Raw genomic sequence first — 22,555 nt, 5'->3', positions numbered from 1 at the left:
GATTATCATAATAGTCGCATTCTATTTGCAGTGATTCCTGAAAGCAAGGTATGCCCCGGGTCGTTCTCAACAGTCAGGGATTTGCAGACCCGGAGCCAGGCTGGGGCATCCCCAGGGACCCATCCATGTTGCTCTGACGGTGCCACATCCATTATTCCCACAAATAATGCTAAGGGAGGTAGTACCGGGTGGAACTGAGAGTATCCTTTCCTGCAGTTTCTTCCGTTTGCAAGAAGTCGGGCGCTTCTATTTTCTGAATAACTCCTCTTCTGAGAGAAGAGGAGGACCTCTTTTCCAGAATCCTTCTCTACCTTCCTGTGGCCACAGACTCCAGGTGCTTTGGACTCAGGGGGCTATGGTTATGGTCCTGTCTCCTGACACATGTTTCAGCTTGTGACTCAAACTCCGTTACTATTAAAGAGTGACACTGTCACATGCATTCATGCAGCCCTGCGTTGTGTCATCAAAAGCCCTTTCCTGGGTGCCCTCCATGCCTTAGTCCCTTGTTCAGGTCCTGGGGACACAATAGTGCACAAGGGGTGCCCTCGGGCTCATGGGGCAGAAAGACAATTATCTCGACTAGACACCAGGGTGTCATTTGTGCTGTGGCAGCACAGAAAAGGGGGGCAGGAGTCAGGGAAAGCTTCCCAGAGGAAGGGATATTTGAGCTGACTTTTCAAGGATGTGGAATCAACTGGGTACAGATGGGACAGTATGTTCCAGGCAGAGGGAGCATCAGAGAGGAATGAAACCACAGCTAAGTTCAAATAAACAGTTGTTCCCAAGTGGCCAGAGGGAAGGTGTATGTATGGGGAGTCTGGCAGTGATGAAGGGAGCGTCAGTAAACAGGAAAACCCCCATATGTGGGATTGTTGGTCCTCAAAGGTGTAGCTTCATGGCACACTTTAGTTAACGTTTGTTAAGCACCTACTGTATACAGGGAATGGTCCTACATGCTAGGCAGGATTGGGAGGAAAACCATCTCTGGTCTCAATAACGAACACACATTGAGCGCCCACTGCATACCAGACCAGTGGTCCTTTTGCTGTTCTATTGAATCCTCACAACAAACCTGCAAAGTAGGTACTGTCATCCCAGTTTTGCAAATGAGGAAACTTGAGCCCTGAGGGGCAAAAATGACGTGTCCAAGATCAAACATGTGGTTTGCAACTCAGCTGGGCTACAACTACAGATAAGTCACAAGAAGCTTGTGAGCAAAAGTTTCCAGTGACACAAAACCACGGAGGAGAGGGAGGGGAATGCAAATATTTGGGGAAGATACTCCCCCTGTCCAAGTCAACATATCCCGTTGTACCGTAAATGAGCCCCAGGCTCAGACTTTCCGGAAACCCCTGTGTGGATTCTCCAGGCAGGAGAGCTCTACAGAGATGGCTTCTTTTCCTGTAACCCCTTCTCTCCACCCCAAGCCACTCTGCCTTTGAAACACTTCCCTCTCTCCTGATGTAGCCCCACCTCTGACCTATCAGCTGCTGTGCAAGGCATAAGCCCCCTCTTGGGTACTGTAAATTCCCCTGGCCTCTGGCATGGGTGGCAATTCCCACCAATTCCCACTTCAGACATTTCTCAAGCTAGTCAGAGGGAAGCAGAAAGATTCATAGCCAAGAAAAGGAGAGACGATTGGGATGATTCTCAACATGGGGCTGTGGTTTCCTTTATAGAACTTATATTTAGTATCAGTTCGCCCTGGTTACTTTTCAAAATATTAAAATCCATAAGTAAACATCTTACCCTGTTAAGGTTAGTCTCCTGCCAGGAGCCCTTATCAGGCTTATAAATTCTATTTTTATCTCCCCCACCTGCTCCCCACTATTCTCTTAAACTGACACCAGAAGGTCTAATAACCAGTCACCCAATTCCTCGGTTACAGCCTCTCCAACAAGGGGAGAAGGGTAGTCTCACTAATACAGAAAGCAAAGAAAAGGAAAGAATGATCAAGGGCTTCTTAAAGCAACTAAAAGTGGCAAAGCCTGCTTAGAAACAGAATGCTTATGGAGACATAAGAAACAGCATGTTTGAGGGTAGATCTTCAAGATGGCGGAAGAGTAAGACGTGGAGATCACCTTCCTCTCCACAAATACATCAGAAATCCATCTACATGTGGAACAACTCCTACAGAACACCTACTGAACGCTGGCAGAATACATCAGACTTCCCAAAAGGCAAGAAACTCCCCACGTACCTGGGTAGGGCAAAAGAAAAAAGAAAAAACAGAGACAAAAGAATAGGGACGGGACCTGCACCAGTGGGAGGGAGCCGTGAAGGAGGAAAGGCTTCCACACACTAGGAGCCCCTTCGCGGGCAGAGACTGCGGGTGGCGGAGGGGGTAAGCTTCGGAGCCGCGGAGGAGAGCGCAGCAACCGGGGTGCGGAGGGCAAAGCGGAGATATTCCCGCACAGATCGCTGCCGACCGGCACTCACCAGCCCGAGAGGCTTGTCCGCTCACCCGCCAGGGCGGGCGGGGCTGGGAGCTGAGGCTCGGGCTTCGGTCGGAGCGCAGGGAGAGGACTGGAGTTGGCGGTCTGAACACAGCCTGAAGGGGTTAGTGCACCATGGCTAGCCGGTAGGGAGTCTGGGGAAAAGTCTGGAGCTGCCGAAGAGGCAAGAGACCACTGTTTCGGGGTGCGCGAGGAGAGGGGATTCAGAGCACCGCCTAAACGAGCTCCAGAGACGGGCACGAGCTGCGGCTATCAGCGCAGACCCCAGAGACGGGCATGAAATGCTAAGGCTGCTGCGGCAGCCACCAAGAAGCCTGTGTGCGAGCACAGGTCACTATCCACACCTCCCCTCCCGGGAGCCTGTGCAACCCGCCACTGCCAGGGTCCCGTGATCCAGGGACAACTTCCCCAGGAGAACACACGGCGCGCCTAAGGCTGGTGCAACGGCGCACCTAAGGCTGGTGCAACGTCACGCTGGCCTCTGCCGCCGCAGGCTCGCCCCGCACTCCGTGCCCCTCCCTCCCCCTGGCCTGAGTGAGCCAGAGCCCCTGAATCAGATGCTCCTTTAACCCCCTCCTGTCCAGCGGGAACAGACACCCTCAGGCGACCTACATGCAGAGGCGGGGCCAAATCCAAAGCTGAACCCCGGGAGCTGTGCGAACAAAGAAGAAAAAGGGAAATCTCTCCCAGCAGCCTCAGGAGCAGCGGATTAAATCTCCACAATCAACCTGATGTACCCTGCATCTGTGGGATACCTGAAGAGACAATGAATCATCCCAAATTGAGGAGGTGTACTTTGGGAGCAACGAAATATATATATTTTTCCTTTTTCTCTTTTTGTGAGTGTGTATGTGAAACACAAAAGAAGAAAAGGACTTACAAAAACAAACCCATAACAATTAAGGAAATGGTAATAGGAACATACATATCGATAATTACCTTAAACGTGAATGGATTAAATGCTCCAACCAAAAGACACAGACTGGCTGAATGGATACAAAAACAAGACCTGTATATGTGCTGTCTGCAAGAGACCCACATCAGACCTAGGGACACATACAGACTGAAAGTGAGGAGACGGAAAAAGATAGTCCATGCAAATGGAAATCAGAAGAAAGCTGGAGTAGCAGTTCTCATATCAGACAAAATAGACTTTAAAATAAAGACTATTATAAGAGAAAAAGAAGGACACTACATAATGATCAAGGGGTCAATCCAAGAAGAAGATGTAACAATTGTAAATATTTATGTACCCAACATAGCAGCACCTCAATACATAAGGCAATGCTAACACCCATAAAAGGGGAAATCGACAGTAACACAATCATAGTAGGGGACTTTAACACCCCACTTTCACCAATGGGCATATCATCCAAAATGAAAATAAATAAGGAAACACAAGTTTTAAATGACACATTAAACAAGATGGATTTAATTGATATTTATAGGACATTCCATCTAAAAACAACAGAATACACTTTCTTCTCAAGTGCTCATGGAACATTCTCCAGGATAGATCATATCTTGGGTCACAAAATCAAGCCTTGGTAAATTTAAGAAAATTGAATCATATCAGGTATCTTTTCCAACCACAATGCTATAAGACTTGATATCAATTACAGGAAAAATTCTGTAAAAAATACAAACACATGGAGGCTAAACAATACACTACTTAATAACCAAGAGATCACTGAAGAAATCAAAGAGGAAATCAAAAAATACCTAGAAACAAATGACACTGAAAACACGATGAACCAAAGACTATGGGATGAAGCAAAAGCAGTTCTAAGAGGGAAGTTTAGAGCAATACAATCCTACCGTAAGAAACAAGAAACACCTCAAATAAACAACCTAACCCTACAGCTAAAGCAATTAGAGAAAGAAGAACAAAAAATCCCCAAAGTTAGCAGAAGGAAAGAAATCATAAAGATCAGATCAGAAATAAATGAAAAAGAAATGAAGGAAACAATAGCAAAGATAAATAAAACTAAAAGCTGGTTCCTTGAGAAGATAAATGAAATTGATAACCCATTAGCCAGACTAAACAAGAAAAAAAGGGAGAAGACTCAAATCAGTAAAATTAGAAATGAAAAAAGGAGAAGTAACAATTGACACTGCAGAAATACAAAGGATCATGTGGGATTACTACAAGCAGCTCTATGCCAATAAAATGGACAATCTGGAAGAAATGGACAAATTCTTAGAAAAGCACAACCTTCCGAGCCTGACTCAGGGAGAAATAGAAAATATAAACAGACTAATCACAAGCACTGAAATTGAGACTGTGATTAAAAATCATCCAACAAACAAAAGCCCAGGACCAGAGAGCTTCATAGGTGAATTCTGTCAAACATTTAGAGGAGAGCTGACACCTATACTCTCAAACTCTTCCAAAATATAGCAGAGGGCGGAACACTCCCAAACTCATTCTATGAGGCCATCATAACCCTGACACCAAAACCAGACAAAGATGTCACAAAAAAAGAAAACTACAGACCAATATCACTGATGAACATAGATGCAAAAATCCTCAGCAAAATACTAGCAAACAGAATCCAACAGGACATTAAAAGGATCATACACCGTGATCAAGTGGGGTTTATCACAGGAGTGCAAGGACTCTTCAATATATGCAAATCAATCAATGTGATACACCATACTAACAAACTGAAGGAGAAAAACCATATGATCATCTAAATAGAGGCAGAAAAAGCTTTCGAAAAAATCAACACCCATTTATGATGAAAACTCTCCAGAAAGTAGGCATAGAGGGAACTTACCTCAACATAATAAAGGCCATATATGACAAACCCACAGCCAACATTGTTCTCAGTGGTGAAAAACTGAAAACATTTCCACTAAGATCAGGAACAAGACAAGGTTGCCCACTCTCACCACTATTATTTAACATAGTTTTGGAAGTTTTAGCCACAGCAATCAGAGAATAAAAAGAAATAAAAGGAACCCAAATTAGAAAAGAAGAAGTAAAACTGTCACTGTTTGCAGATGACATGATACTATGCATAGAGAATCCTAAAGATGCTACCAGAAAACTACTAGAGCTAATCAATGAATTTGGTAAAGTAGCAGAATACAATTTTAATGCACAGAAGTCTCTTGCATTTCTATACACTAGTGATGAAAAATCTGAAAGAGAAATTAAGGAAACACTCCCATTTACCATTGCAACAAAAAGAATAAAGTACCTAGGAATAAACTTAACTAAGGAGACAAAAGACCTGTATGCAGAAAACTATAAGACACTGATGAAAGAAATTAAAGATGATACAAACAGATGGAGAGATATACCATGTTCTTGGATTGGAAAAATCAACATTGTGAAAATGACTATACTACCCAAAGCAATCTACAGATTCAGTGTAATCCCTATCAAACTACCACTGGCATTTTTCACAGAACTAGAACAAAAAACTTCACAATCTGTATGGAAACACAAAAGACCCCAAATAGCCAAAGCAACCTTGGGAAAGAAAAATGGAGCTGGAGTAATCAGGCTCCCAGTCTTCAGACTATACTACAAACCTACAGTAATCAAGACAGTATGGTACTGGCACCAAAACCGAAATATAGATCAATGGAAGAGGATAGAAAGCCCAGAGATAAACCCATGCACATAGGGTCACCTTATTTTTGATAAAGGAGGCAAGAATATACAATGGAGAAAAGACAGCCTCTTCAATACGTGGTGCTGGGAAAACTGGACAGCTACATGTAAAAGAATGAAATTGGAACACTACCTAACACCATACACAAAAATAAACTCAGAATGGATTAAAGACCTAAATGTAAGGCCAGACACTATAAAACTCTTAAGAGGAAAACATAGGCAGAACACTCTGTGATGTAAATCACAGCAAGATCCTTTTTGACCCATCTCCTAGAGAAAGGGAAATAAAACCAAAAATAAACAAATGGGACCTAATGAAACTTAAAACCTTTTGCACAGCAAAGGAAACCATAAACAAGACGAAAAGACAACCCTCAGAATGGGAGAAAATATTTGCCAATGAAGCCACTGACAAAGGATTAATCTCCAAAATTTACAAGCAGCTCATGCTGCTCAATATAAAAAAAAACAACCCAATCCAAAAATGGGCGGAAGACCTAAATAGACATTTCTCCAAAGAAGATATACAGATTGCCAACAAACACATGAAAGGACGCTCAACATCACTAATCATTAGAGAAATGCAAATCAAAACTACAGTGAGGGGCCTCCCTGGTGGCGCAGTGGTTGAGAGTCCGCCTGCCGATGCAGGGGATACGGGTTCGTGCCCCGGTCTGGGAGGATCCCACATGCCGCGGAGCGGCTGGGCCCGTGAGCCATGGCCGCTGGGCCTGCGCGTCCGGAGCCTGTGCTCCGCAACGGGAGAGGCCACAGCAGTGAGAGGCCCACATACCGCAAAAAGAAAAAAAAAAAAAAAAAACTACAGTGAGGTATCACCTCACACCAGTCAGAATGGCCAGCATCAAAAAATCTACAAACAATAAATGCTGGAGAGGGTGTGGAGAAAAGGGAACCCTCTTGCACTGTTGGTGGGAATGTAAATTGATACAGCCACTATGGAGAACAGTATGGAGGTTCCTTACTAAAAATAGAACTACCATACGACCCAGCAATTCCACTACTGGGCATATACCCAGAGAAAACCTTAATTCAAAAAGAGTAAGGTACCACAATGTTCACTGCAGCTCTATTTACAATAGCCAGGACATGGAAGCAACCTAAGTGTCCATCGACAGATGAATGGATAAAGAAGATGTGGCACATTATATACAATGGAATATTACTCAGCCATAAAAAGAAACGAAATTGAGTTACTTGTAGTGAGGTGGATGGACCTAGAGTCTGTCATACAGAGTGAAGTAAGAAAGAGAAAAACAAATACTATATGCTAACACATATATATGGAATCTAAAAAAAAATGGTTATGAAGAACCAAGGGGCAGGACAGGAATAAAGACGCAGAGGTAGAGAATGGACTTGAGGACACAGGGATGGGGAAGGGTAAGCTGGGACAAAGTGAGAGAGTACCATGGACATATATACACCACCAAATGTAAAACAGATAGGTAGTGGGAAGCAGCCGCATAGCACAGGGAGATCAGCTAGGTGCTTTGTGACCACCTAGAGGGGTGGGATAGGGAGGGTGGGAGGGAGATGCAAGAGGGAGGAGATGTGGGGATATATGTATATGTATAGCTGATTCACTTTGTTATAAAGCAGAAACTAACACGCCATTGTAAAGCAATTATATTCCAATAAAGATGTTAAAAAAAAAAGAAACAGCATGTTTCAACATAAGCTGAAATGTAATAAACACATGGAAAATAGTCCTAGGAAAAGAATGCTACAGAAACAGTCATGGAAGTGTCAAGCTAGTACACAGGGAATATGGCTGGATTTTTCTAGAACACTATAGGTCTTATTTATGCCTGAATTCCTCTGGTAAAATTTTCCTGTGACTGATCTTTGCACCCTGAATCCAACTAGTCAAGGTCAGCCCCTCGCACCTTGTCTGGAGCTCCATCGTTTCAGATAGTGTGTTGTGTGTTTGCTCATTGCCTCTTTGGTCTTTGAGTTCTCCAGGATTCACACAACATTGTATTTCTGAATCTGTAATACATCACATCACAGAGGGAAACAGAAAAGGAAGATGCTGAAGGGAACATGAAGGGAGAAAAAGACAGGAGACTTTGTCAGGAGTTTTAAACTTTCTTATTGAGTTAGAAGAAGCCCCTGGGAGAAGACGCTTTAGATGTTTAGTCCTCCTGGGAGCACTGTTGCTGTAGAGAAGAAAGTGCGTGATGATTTAAAACTGGTAGCGACACAGGAGAAACCCAAAGAGACGACTGGGGGAAGGTGTCTGTCTCACAATCGCTCTTTTATGTGGGCATTAAGGCTGTGACCGATATTGTCATCATTTATATGATATATTTCTTTCAGAAAAGCATGAGAAATCTTGGCTTTTGACTGTATAAAGAGGAAACTTTTCAGCTTTCACCTAAAATCTCTTATCCCATGATTCACAGCATTAAGAAAAGGACTTGGGTACTTAGGGGAAGGAATTTCCAATTTGTGCTGCCCCCCTGTTTTTGCCTTGTAAATTTTGGCAGATTTCCTTACTTCACTGGTTTTACAATAGTAACCATTTGCAGCCCGGAGCACAAATGATGGGGAAAGTCATCAATACAGAGGTGGCATTGCTCTATTAAGTCATCCACATGTTAGGAAAGACATTCTTACATAGGGATCCTGACTTTTAGAACAAAAGACCCTGAGATGGCTGGGGGTGTTGACAGTGAGCAGGAAGAAATGAGATGAATTATCTCCTCTGTTAATTAACTGTTGAAGGAGACTGTGTCAGAAGTTTCTCTTATGTCACCTTCACTACCCCAAATGCCAGAGAGTCAGTGAAAAGGGAAATGTGAGATGGGCTGCCAACTCGTGAACATCAGTGGGGTCTGCCTCAAAGTTTGCCCAGCTTAGCACTTACCAAGGTACCTCTTACAGGCTGAACTGTCCCCCAAAATTTGTATACTGAAACCCTACCCCACCAGTACCTCAGAATGTGACTGTTTGGAGATAGACCCTCTAAAGAGATAATTAAGTTAAAAATGAGGTCATTAGGGTGGGCCTTAATTCAATCTGACTGGTGTCCCTATAAGAAGAGGAAATTAGGACATAGACACACATAGAGGGAAGACCCTGTGAAGACATCAGACAAAGATGGCCATCTACAAGTAAAAGAGAGAAGCCTCAGAAGAAACCACCCTTGATCTTGGACTTCCAGCCTCCAGAATTGTGAGAAAACAAATTTCTGTTGTTTAAGCCACACAGTCTGTGGTACTTTATTATGGCAGCCCTAGAAAACTAATATAGTGCTTATAATAGTCTGTTAAGTGAACAAAAGAATCAATCTCTCAATGATGACTCTTGGGAAACCTGAAATCTGTAGACATGTGGTGAGTAATTGGCACTATGAAGTATGGCCGAGGGTCTGGCCTTAGCTCTTCTGCTGATGATCCTGATGACCTCAGGCAAGTCTGCAAACCTCTCTGAGCACCAGATCCTTCTTTCGTGAAATAAGGATAATGATACTTGATTATATACCGTGTATTTATGGACGAAGTCCTCCAATATGTACTGGGTATATAAACATGAATGATATCATCCTGTTCTGGTGATGCTTATTAAAGTGATTCTAATTAAGAGAGAGAGATGCTCATAAATGAATAATTACAGCACAATGGGACACCCACTCCAACAGAACTATGTACACGCACTTCCATAGAATTATGTGCATGTGTTAAGGTTGCATCAGATTAACTTTGAAGAGTGAAGTCAGGGAAAACTTCACAAAGTTAATCATTGGGCTAGCTCTTAAAGTATAAGTTCGAATGGCAGAAAATCAGACAAGAGGGCTTTAGGATAAAGAAACATGCACAAAGGCAGGGGTGCCAAGAAGGGCAAGACAGGCTGAAAGAACAGTAAGTGGTTAGGCATGATTGGAGAGCACCACCAACATTAGCAGAACATGAGGCAGGAAAGCTACGTCGGTGACAAATCATAAATGGTCTTGGACACCTAGACAAGCTGTCTCAGCTTTGTTCTATTAGGTATTAGGGATCAGAGAGGGCTTTTAAGCAAGAGAGTGGTATGAAGAGATCTGTCTTTTGGAAAGCATAGTTTGAAGGCAGTGTGGAAAATGGATGTGATGGGAAACGTTTGGAAACAGATGCCAAGTAGGTATGCTATTGCAATAGTTCATGTACTTGCAAAACCCTGGGTGGGGGAGGGGGAGGAATGAATGGATAATCTATGTGAACTTACTGTTTAAATAATAATACTAATAATTGTGATTATTTTTGAGGGTGAGAATATTTAAGACCAGAATTTGTCAATACGTGTCAACTGTAACTAGATTTTCAGGGCCGCCGTGAAGAAATTAGTTAATCTTTTAACAAGCATATGATACCAGGAACTTTTCTTAGTTGCAAATTCCTTGATTTAACATTCAAATAACCACTCACTTTGATATAACAGCCAACAAATTTGAAGAAAGAAGTAAAGAGTTTCACCAAGATGACTTTTCAATTCATTTCTGTCCAGTTTCACTCTTTACTGAAAGTTACAGTCACTTTTGGTAGCAATAAGAACAAGTCTGTCCCCACGTTTAGAATAAACCAGAATAAACCAAGGGTTCAAATTCCACAGGTACTGGTGTTGAAAGTCTGTAGATTATGAAATATAAATCTCAGTCTATTTTAGAAACTGGATAATATACTTTCTTCAACAACATGTTCCTCTCTTTCTCTGCACCCCCTACCCCAGCTGCCTGCAGAACTTCCTGCTACTTCCTCTGCGCTCCCAAAGCCCTTTGTTTGGTATTGCATGAATCACACGGCGGGAAGGCATATACATAAGCCTTCTGTCTCCATTGCTACATCACAAACTCCTTGTCTTCTTCATCTCTGGTTCCCTAGAGCCTAGCACAGGGCCTGCCTGGCCACAGCAGATGCTTGACATTCAGTCGCTGAATTGCTTTAAGGTTACTCCCAGGATGGTGTGTGTGTGTGTGTGTGTATGTGTTTCTGTTATAAACTCAGAGTGAAAAGTGATAAAGTGATGTGGATTCCACTTGATGGCCTGTTCTATAAAGTAGTTCTCTTTTTAATGTAAAAACCCCAGTGAAGGAACTGACACATGCCAGTTTAAGTACACATGCAAAAACTCTATCTTGCCAGCCAGCTTTGGTGAGCCCAGCTCTCTTTGAATGTAAGTGTCTGCTTCATAAGTGCTTGTCCTGCACCATTGCCCAAGTGCAGATCACGTTTATTTGTTTGACTTATGCAGGACTAGTGTGTATACATCTCCTACACAGGATCTCATTATACGGAGGCAGAAAGTGGTTTAATGCACACTTTGTACTTTTGACATCTAAATAATCCAGTTATCATCTTGACATGGAAATTGGAATGTCTCTGTTCTAGTGGCCTGATATCCTCAAGTTAGAATACATACATCAATGATTTCACAACACGATGTGTTCTACAGATATCAAACCTTGCTCACTGTGTTTCAAACAATGCAGTCAGGACAGTTCATTATACAGGGGTAGGGGAATAAATTCCCTTTCTTTCTCTTTGCTTTTCTTCTGTTGACTAAGGAAGCATCAATAAAAAGGCGAGGTGTTCTGTACCTAACGTTTTCACGGACAGCACACATACTCAGTTCACAGACTTGCTGTCATTCACTATCTTTTTCCTTGGATGTTAATAAAGCAATAGGATACTTTAAAAAGGGTCTTCTTGTTCTTCCACTTGCTTAAATCATACTTAATATTGAAATATCTTAGAAAAGCATTCTATTTCAATAATAGCTGACTTTTCTTGAGAACTTATCATTTGCAGTGTGTCATACTAGGTACTTTAAACTCTCCCTATAATACCTCACCAGCCCTACAAGGTAAGTATTATTTTTTTTCTCTCCTATTTGCAGATGCAGGAGTCGAAGCAAAGAGTCACTTTTCACCATTAATGGGATACAGATAAGAGCCTGTGTCTCTCTGAGTCTAGCTTTACATGCTCTACTATACTGTCTCAGCCTTTTGAGGTAGCATAAAACCCTCTGTTTCTGCTAACTTCAGTGTGAAGTTAGACTTCTAACTGAAAGTCTGCAATCGTTTCCAGCATGAATTTGGAACTCCATATATGTCAATGAATGACTAATGTAGCGCTACTCACCGACCGTAGGTCCATAGGGGAAGATTCAGAAATAGCAGAGATAAGAATATTTTTGCACCTGTGTAACAATAGCATCAACAGTGGTAATAAAGAGAATAACATTTAGTTCACTTCTGGAGAAAATATTACAAACTAATCTCAAAGCAGGCGATACAATTCAGGCAATTGGTGGATCTGAGGTAGCAGCTGTAATATATTCACCTGGTAGTATGCTATGGCCCAACAAAGATGCAGGAGACCTCTTAAGTAATATCCAAGGGAAAATGACAAAATGTTGGATAAGTCATTCCAGAGCTATCACAGAGACACTCACTCTGCCATACGGAAAAGTGGTTAGGGAACAATTAACTTCAACAATGTATATTGCCCTGGAAATAAAACTGGGTTAAGCCACCACAACTGCAACCTCTATAAATTAGCAATAATGGGCATCGTTTGAAACAATAAAAACTTTGAAAAATAGAATAATTTTAAGCCACCAAATCATTTATAAAAAGCCCAACAACAAAATCTAAGGTAGACACATCCAGCAACTCTTTTCTACTTAATTTGTCATATTTATAGCGGAAGTAAAGTAAATATTTGATGAATGTGAAGGTTCCAGTGTAGTGAACCAAGAGAGAGTAACTGGCATTAAAATTATTGCAAGTGTTTAATACTAGAAGCCTTGTTTATGAAGTGCAGAAGATGTAAAACAAGTGACTATAAATGGAAACACAGTGCTTGCATTGCTGTGTGTTATCAACAGACATAAGAAAGCTACTAAGATTATAAATCATCAACTGGCCTTCAAAGGCAAGTAAATAGCAGAATTGACATAGAGCTCCGTTGAGACCATAAACCAGGTAAGTAAACATAAAATTTAAAACACAGCATATGCTGAGATAGAGCCATAGTCATAGACCAACAATTTCTGGATAAAAGACCAACAGGTTGCTACCTGCTCAAACCCATAAAGTAAATGGGATCATGGGCAGAACCCAGAAGAGGCAAAGGGCCAGAAGAGGAAGGCATGCATGTTTTGAAGAGCAACCTAGGTAGCTCCGCAGCTGCAGGTTTAATAAGGCCAAGTTTATGTTATACTTTAGGGACAATTCAGAAAATGATGACATTGGATTTCTATTCCAACAACAAATTAACTTAAGATTTGTATATAACTATGAAGATTCAGTCAATATAATGATTGCACACAACCTTCCTAAGAATATTTAATAATAAATTTTAAGAAGATGTCTTGCTTATTTAATTGCTTTCATATGTTTTATATAACTTCATTTTTACAATAATTGTAACTTTTATTCTTAACACCAAACAGCAGATGAGAAAATTGAATCTCAGGAGCAGTGAAATAATATGTCTAAGATAACACAGGGTGTCAGTGGTAGAACTAAGATGAAAACACAGGGTTTTGACTTCTACAGCTTTTTCTTCTCATGGAATCAGTCTTTCAAGTTTTAAATCAGTCTGAAATGTAAAATGCCAGTTGATTATAAGAAAAACATGTATCCAAGTTGGGAGATACATTGAAATCCCATTAAACTAATGGAAAAATTCATGAGCAATGCATGGATAATTTGTTTCTTATTAAAACATTAAACTTGTAGAGAATATTTAGCTGTTCAAATGTCAAGTAACAGGATAGCTATAGTAAGTTAATTAGGTACCAATTCATTGCTAAAGATACTTAATTGACATTTAATAAGCATATTAAATACCAATTAACCAACTATATTTAGTGCTAACTGTATTTAGTCAAAGCTGTTCTGTTAATTGCTTGCTCAGTGCCTTAATATCTATGGTCAATAGATTATAACCTAATTAAATATATACATTAATGTGTTCGCATACATGTCTCCCCAGTGGGGAGTGCTGCCCAGAAGCCCACATATGGGTTTAACCATCATCACCCATCTTGGTGAAGAAAACATCGTCCAGCAAGCTGCCCTGGCTCATGGGAGACCCTCTGTACGAAAAAATTCAGCCAGTATCCAATGACAAGGGTATAGCACTCTCCTGTCACCGCTGAACTCGAGACACAGAGGAATTAACGGGTGCCGGTGACACGGGCACAGGGCTCTTTGGGGCAGAGCTCAAACCCCTTTGAGTCCTCTGCAGAGGGACTGTCTCGATTCAGAAGCCACAGCCACGGTGTTTCATAAATACCATTTTTATTACCGTCTACAGGAGGGAGGAACATACTGATTGTGATAATTGCCTCCAGGATCTCATGACTTTCCAGGGCTCAAAAGATCTTGGGCAGCGTTCTTTTGGGCTACTTGCTGAATTACGCTGTCAGTCACATGGTGGGGGACCCGTATTGTGTATTCTGGTCACAATGCATTCCCGCAGACTGATGCTTGCAGCACAATAGAGAAAGGGACACGTGAAAAGAGATCAGGGACCAGAGCACATTAACCTTGGTCACTCTTCCCTGACCCCACGAAGGCATTTAATGTGTCTGTAGGTTCCAACGACACTGGGAGTCCCTCTCAAGGTTTGAATATGCAGAAGTGCTAAACAGTGGTGTGAATCTCATTACTCAGGGTTGAAGGGCAAGGCTGGCGGTCCCTCAGACTATTATTCTTGCAGGCGAGATGCACCCAAACAAGCCTCGTTTCAACATGGCAAGACCATGTAACAGACATTTCCTAAATGAAGGTGAATTCGTATTTTGGAAGTCAATCCAATCTTAAAATTTGGGGAGCACTTTCCATTATTTAAGTAATCCAGTTGTTGTCCCCAGTGTGATCACTGAGCTTGGCCAGAGCCAAAGTCCAGGGGCATGAACATTTAGTGGTGAGGTCTAGGTGATCACATTCGCTCTGCAATCCAGAAGAGTCAGCCACCTGAACAGTGAGTCAAGCAATTAGTTTGGGGAGTTCCCAATTTATGGGCAGAACTTTTCCAAGGGCAGTCTGAAATCCAAAGTCCAGGAAAAGCTGAGTTGGGACATGACGACTGACGACATTATGGCTCTAGGACACAGGAGTCAGAGGACAGGAATAATCAAAATTATTTCAGGAACACTTTTCTTAGTGTCTCGGATGTATGAAAACCCTGCAGCTTCTGTCTGAGACTGTCTTCAAGTACAGCTGCTCCATCGGCGTAGGCACAACCAAAAGAAATTCCCTAAGGTAACTATAATTCAAACATGTTAAGACTGGAGGAATAAAAATAAATTGTGGTGAGGCTGTATTTCTAGAACAGAATATAGTAAGGCATCCAAAATAGCAAGAGTAATACTTGGAAATACAAACAATTACACATATACTAGGTGTGATTATAAAATGACATGTGTGGCTATAAACAAACATGTATTAATCAGATACTAAGTTGAGGGGGTGCCTAGACATGCTGACCCCAGTTGACCTGTTCTGTCATTTTTCTCTCCACGTGAACAATGCTTTTGAGTACTTCTTGCCAGAGGTCCATCAGTAAGTATCAGCGGGACTGCATCTGTGTGGGGGGGGCAGGGGTAAGGGGGAGGATGTCTCCCTCCTTCAGAAAAGGACGCTGGGCTCTGATGAGAATCTTCCCACCATCTTGAGACTTGGCAAAGTATTAATATGTAACACCATTTAAAGTGTCCCAGGGCAGGTCAAGTAATGCAATTTACCTCATTTGGCTTTTGTATCGAATTTTCCATTGGAAAGACTTGTGCACTTAGCATGTTTTCAGTTAATGAAGGATTGCTGTGTGCCTGTGAGCTTTGGTTGAGGATGCCATGAAATGGGGGAGAAAATTAGTATCCAGAGGGAGATAATTGTTGCCCTGAATAAATCTGATCAATGAGGGAAAGGGATAAAGAGATTGTATGTGAAATTTAAATTCTTCAGTATGAGGTGCTCTTGGGTAAGCAAAACAGTCAAGCTAAGGTTTGTAATGAATTAGTTAACACAACAGAAGAGAGTCTGACTCTATAGACTGAGCCAGCATTTCAATTTTCAGCTCAGTAGGCAGTGGAAGTGAGGCTGAAGAGGAGGCTTGGCATAAATCCTAAATTCCAGGATATTGTACTACAGCCTTCTAGGGGGCTGGGTAAGCCACAGTTGACATATAGATTTGAGGTTCAGAATCTAGTTATGGTGTTTAAAGAGAAAGACAGAGCTATATTTGAGGGTAGGAAGAATGCAGGAAATTCAAGATAACGAATTAAATTCTCTTCAGATTGAAGAGAAATGAACAAAATGGGAATCCATGTTTGGTTCTAAAAGTTGGTGATTAAGAGGCAATCTGAACGAAGTCTTAAACTCGATATGTCTTATAAATTTTTGGTTGACAGTCAATTCGAGCTTATGAGGTAGATCAGAACAAAAGGACATAAATGCAAATCAAGAAGGAATGTATTTAAAAGAAATTTAAAGAGATATTTTATGGAGAACGTGATGAAATTTAGGATGAATTTGATCACTACATGGATTTCAGTAAATTAAAGAGTTTAATTGGTTATACATGTGAAACTCCCTGAATCTCAACGGGTCTCTATGTTGCTCTAGGAAAGAGAATAGCGAGTTTACTTTAATTTGAGAATTCTGAGCTGTATTTGTCCCCTCCAGGCTGCTACCTTCAGAGACACCCTCTCCACATACATGTTGGGGGGAGGGGAGGGGAGGGGAGCAGTGGAGGAACACTTTCTATTTCCTGGCCCCCAACCCTTAAAAGCTTATGTGCACTGTGGCCTGTGGTTCAGCAACATCACCTGGGAGGTTGCTGGAAATGCCGGCAGGATCTTGGGCCTCACTCTGGGCCTGTGGAATCAGAATCTATATGACTCATGGGTACATTCATGTTTGAAAAGCACAGGTCTAAAGCCACCAACCACAGCTCTACCTCTGGTTAAGTTAGGATTTAAACAGGCTTGGATTTGAATCCTGTCTGTCCCCCTTACTAGGCAATATTGGTTAAATTATTTCGTCTCTGAGTTCCAATCTCCTTGTATGTAAAATGGAAATGATGACAATAGTAGCTACCTACTTCAGAGTTTTAATAGCATGAAATGAAATTAGTATTGCCATTCAAAGCCCAGACTCTGAAACCAGACAGTCTGGCTCAAATACTGCTTCTGTCACTCACCAGCTGTATAACTTTGGGACAAATCATCTAACTTCACTTGGCCCTGGTTTTTTCATCTCTAAAAAGAAGGTAATAATCGTACCCATATTATAGGCTTGTGGTGGGACCCAGCGATGTAACAGTTGTAAACCTTTTAAAATATCGCCGACACCTAGATGCACTATAGATGTGTTGGCTAGTATTACTGTCACAAACGCAGTGCCAGGAAGACAACAGGTTTTCAGTAGATGTTAGCTATTCTCTGTAGTACTGCTTGTCCACAAAATGAATTATTGTTATAGAAGCAGCTGGATTAAGGAAGATGGAGAGCAACAAATTCAAGATTTAAGTAATTATAAGTTTGTGCTAGGATTTGCCTTGAACCTCTAATAAAATAACATGGGTTTTGGCAAAATGTTCCGTGAAACTACAGTAGGCTCACTTGCCTATACAGGCAAGTTGGAAAACAGGACAAGTTAATTCACGTAACTCGGTTTTAAAAACACAAACAAAAAAAAAACTAAAAAAAAAAAAAAAAAAAACACAAACAACTTTTCCCAAACAAAACAAAGGGATATACCCCCCTCCACTGGATCCTAACCCCAACTGGTCTAGATTAACTCGTTTTTGTCTATGTAAACTGAATTTTCCTAATTCAATCTCCATTTCTGTAAGCCTGAATCTCTCTGGTTATGTAGGCACCAAGCGAGAGCCATGAAATCGTGGGTGAGGGCAGGAGTGGTACTAATTCAGTTTTCTCTTTCTTTCCCCTTTTGCCGCCCACCACCTTCCTCCAGGAATCTCAGTTCATACCAGCTCCCTCTAGCTAGTTTCTCAAAACCTCTTCTAGGAAGGCTGGCCACCCCTCCTTCCCTGCGACCTGGTTTCTGGCTCTTGGTCTCCCTGTGACCTCAGCTCAACCCCCTTTCCCTTCTCACAGCATCAGTTCTGAGCCCTGAGCTCGCCAAGGACGAAAGCTTCCAATTCCACTTTTACCAGCCTATGCAACCCTGAAATAATTTGCCTCAAACCAGTTCTTGGAGAGAGAGGCCTGGTCGGACAAATGAAGGACTGGATTGAATCTTGTTCTTGCAAGAGAATGCCCACGGCAACGTCCGTTTGTAGCAACAAGATTGGGATGTTGTTTTGTGCTTTATGGTTGCCCATTCTGGTTCTTTCCCGGGTGTACTGTCTTCCCTGGAGGGGTCACCTCGCAGAGTTTTCTCAGTGGTCTGGTCTTCGGTGCTAAGAAACTCGTAACAAATTACCAGGACTTCAATTCTTAACTTGACCAGCTGTATTGAAGAAAGAGAGCTTTTTTTTTTTTTTTTTGCGGTACGCGGGCCTCTCACTGTTGTGGCCTCTCCCGTTGCGGAGCACAGCCTCTGGACGCACAGGCTCAGCGGCCATGGCTCACGGGCCCAGCCGCTCCGCAGCATGTGGGATCTTCCCGGACCGGGGAACGAACCCGTGTCCCCTGCATCAGCAGGCGGACTCTCAACCACTGCACCACCAGGGAAGCCCAGAAAGAGAGCTTTGTCTCCCAGTGCTGGAGGATCTATAATTCATCCTCCATAAAAAAGTCAATATTGGAGCAAAAATGACATTTAAGAATCATAAAATAAGTAGTCTGGTATTTACCTAAGATGTTCTTTTCCTGCCTTCATTTGATATACCACGTACTGTATCGTTTGTTTTCTTTTGGGTGCTGTGAGCACCTTTGTGACAGAGAAATGCTCTCCTGTTTCCAGTGGCTTCTGGGTAAGGGAAAAAACAGAACCACTGAGAAAAGACAGGTGGAGGCAGCTCGGAAAGACCTCTGCACACACTCTCCTTGCAGTTTTGATCTGGTGAAATAGGTTAAGTTAAAGGACTGAGCCACACAATTTAGCTTTCTTCTTGATTCTAAAATGGCGCTGTAAATTTTTATAGCAATACAAATTAAAGAAAGATTAAAACCACAAAGCACAAACGGCTCATCGTTTGTAAGTGGCAAATATATTTGTATCCCTCATCAGGATGGTGGGAACACTGTCCCAACACAGCAGCGGCCCCAACAGAAGACGCCACCAGCCCAATCATGGGAAGGCAGAAGCAGGGACCCCTCTGTGCCAGGCAAACTGATTCAAAGCCTCAGGAAGCATCAGTGTGACTCCTCCAGGCTTCTTTGTGAGAAACTGGATTAATTCCTCCCACCATTCAGAGTGGGGTAAATATTTTTAAAGTCGTGTCCTCCTGGTAACCTCAGGCAGCTCATAAACAAAGGACGCTGGACCCTTTCCTAAGGTGTAATGGCAACAGGCATTGGCAACGAGGCCCATTAGCCTTCTATGGAAAAATGCCCATCAGTGAGCTGGAAGGAGAAATGGTCACAGTTTGGAGATGTAGGTCAGTGACTCTAAACTAATTTGTTAAGAGAACACTGGGGAAGGAAGAGAAACCTACAGAGATTTTACTGTCAGGCTATTGCATAGATGTCAGAGAATTCAGTATAATTTCCTTTTATTCAACAAGAATTTGTTAAGCATTACGTGACGCAAGTAGCAAGCCAAATTGAACTGTGCTAAAAGCAAGATAGGATAGGTAGAGAAGACAGTACACTCATTCATGCACTCTTAAAACTTTCTGGTCATTTAATACGAATAAATTTAGAAAGGTGTACGCTCTGTGTGTGTAAGTCTATAGAACGTATGTATGTGCGTGTGTGTGTGTGTGTGTGTGTGTGTTTTCTAACTAAAAAGTGTAATAGAAAAGTTCCAGGCCCTATCACCATAATGGGGTATTTAATAGTATAACTTGGAAAGTAACCAAACAACTATTTTCAACATGTTCACTCAATTGATAGAGTGACCAAATGAAAGGTGAGGAAACTGTGGAACACAAAATATTCATACTTTTAATTCTATCATATCATAACTTGGAACAATTTTTTACAAGAGAGATAATATACACACAACCTTCTAGATCTTGAACACTGACCTGAAACACTGGCCTCATAGGGTAGTTGTGAGATACTCATAAGACAGTGTTTATGAAATACTTAACACAATGCCTCTCTCAATAAAGTTAAAACTCCCCACACAGCTCACCCAGAAAACACTCCTCAAGTGTGGGAGTCTGAGGGAAAAAAATCTATTAGAATAAGTACCACTTTTCCTTCTGCACTCATTGGAAGATAAACAGTAGCCATCACTGAAGATTAAAAATGTATTGAAGGAAAAACAAAATTGAAAACATTCCATTTATGAATCTTTTATTTATTATTTGAATTTTATTATTTTTGAAGTACAAACTCTAGGTCTAGTTCATAAGACTGTGCTGTTCTCCAAAACCTAATCATAGCACTTAAAATTTATCATGTGCTTATGAAATGTCCAGCAATGGGCTAAGCCCCAAACATGTATTATGTAAGTTAATCCTCATATAATCTTCTGAGGAAGGTTCTCTTCCCATTCCCATTTCACAGATGCTGAAACTGAGGTTAAGTTACACTGTCAAGGTTGCATAGCTAGTCAACGGCAGAACCCAGATTGCAATGCCAACTTTAGACTGTGAGTCTGTACCCACCAAGCGCACTGCCTTTCAAAACATAGTTTGGGAACCACTGCCTTTGGAATTCATTAAAAGTAAATTAATTCTAAGAGGGAAATGAAAATTTTTTTCAAGTGAAAGTTATTATTATTTTTGCCAAAATCCAGGGTGATCCGTTATTACGTTACGTTCACTGGGCCAGGCATTTTTCCTCTTGCATATCTTATTTCATTCTAGCCTCCCAACAACCCTCTAAAAGAATAAATACCCCATTCTTCAGATGAATAATTGTCCAAATCATTTATCCAGTGTTACATAGCCAGTAAGCAGTAGAGCCACGTCTTGCTTCTTAGCCAATCTGAAGCTAATGCTGTATGTAACTCCACCAAGAGCAGCGGTAGGAGAGGAAATGTATTGATGCTGTTGATGGTCATCAGTTGGAATTGGCAAAGATCAGTGGAGAAGATTATACCTCCTGGTAATGGATGGATCCTTTCAGTAACTAGCAGGAATAGAACTAAGGAGAGAAAAAGAAGTTCAAATGATAAAGACTCTGTGTTGAAGAAATCAGGGCTCAGAGCAATTGCAGGGAGCACATGAAACTAACACAGATCACCAGAGTGTGGATTAGCGGAGTTTACAGCAGCAGCAGCAGAACAGGTGATCCAGAATCAGAGCCAGAAGAGAGATTATCTCTATACTCTAGTCATGTGGTCCTCAGATCAGCAGCTCTGCATCAGCTGAGAGCTTATTAAAAATGCAGAAACTCGAGTCCCGCCCCAGACCTACTGAATCAGAAAACTTGGGGTGGGGCCCGTCGGTCTGTGTCCACAAGCCCTTCTGATGCCTGCTTCAGCTGAGGACCACTGCCTTAGCCATCTCCAGCTATCTTTGTAAGGAGATGGAGGTAGTTAACCCCAGAATTGCATTGTAGCTATAGCTGCATGTTATATATATGGCTGATGGGAGGAAATTCTTACGTGTACACACATTCATTTACATGGCCTTGAAAGGTGGAAAAGGTCAAATATAGTATGTTCCATGATGTGATTCCCATAATTCTCCAGTCCCAAGAAACATAAGTAAATTGCTACCACTCAAACTGATAACACAGTATTGAATTCCCAGAGGAGCCATGTGTTCAAGCAGGACCTCACTGAGAACCTTATCGAACAGGGTGTGACCCTGAGCAAGTCTGCTCCCCACCTTCCCCCAGGGATAGGAGGAAGGCAGGTGATGGACCACCAGCACTGTAAAGCTGTGTCCGAAGCATTTTGCTTTTTTTAAGCTTACCTTTTCTGATAGTCTAGCCCAACTTCCCTGTCACCTACCCATCTTCAGTCATTCATTCTATTTTTTGTCTGCTGATGCATATGGGTTAGAGGATCTCTCCAGATAATGGGATCTATCAGCTCAAATGCTGACAACTCATCCTCCTCATCTCATTTGTCTCCAGTTGTCTCCCCCAACTGTTGTAATATGTGAGTGAGGACAGCAGTTCCCGGCAGGGAGTACCTCCACCTGTGCTTGCATATCTTCCTTTTGCTCCCCTGGTCTCTTCCGCCCTCCTCACTGCCCCGGGAGGCTGACAGTGTGACTACAGCAAAGATTCTGTCTTCTAGACCTCCAACTGGATTCAGTTAATGGAAGAAGGGAGGAAAAGAAGGTCTGGCTCTCCCTGTAACTTTGCCTCAAATCAGTTTTGTCTCTTGATCAAAGGTTACTGCTCCTCTCACAGTGGCCTGGTC

The sequence above is a fragment of the Mesoplodon bidens genome (assembly GCF_964165515.1).
Source record: "Mesoplodon bidens genome assembly, chromosome: 13".
NCBI classification, from domain to species: domain Eukaryota; kingdom Metazoa; phylum Chordata; class Mammalia; order Artiodactyla; family Ziphiidae; genus Mesoplodon; species Mesoplodon bidens.
This window is presented reverse-complemented; position numbering follows the sequence as displayed.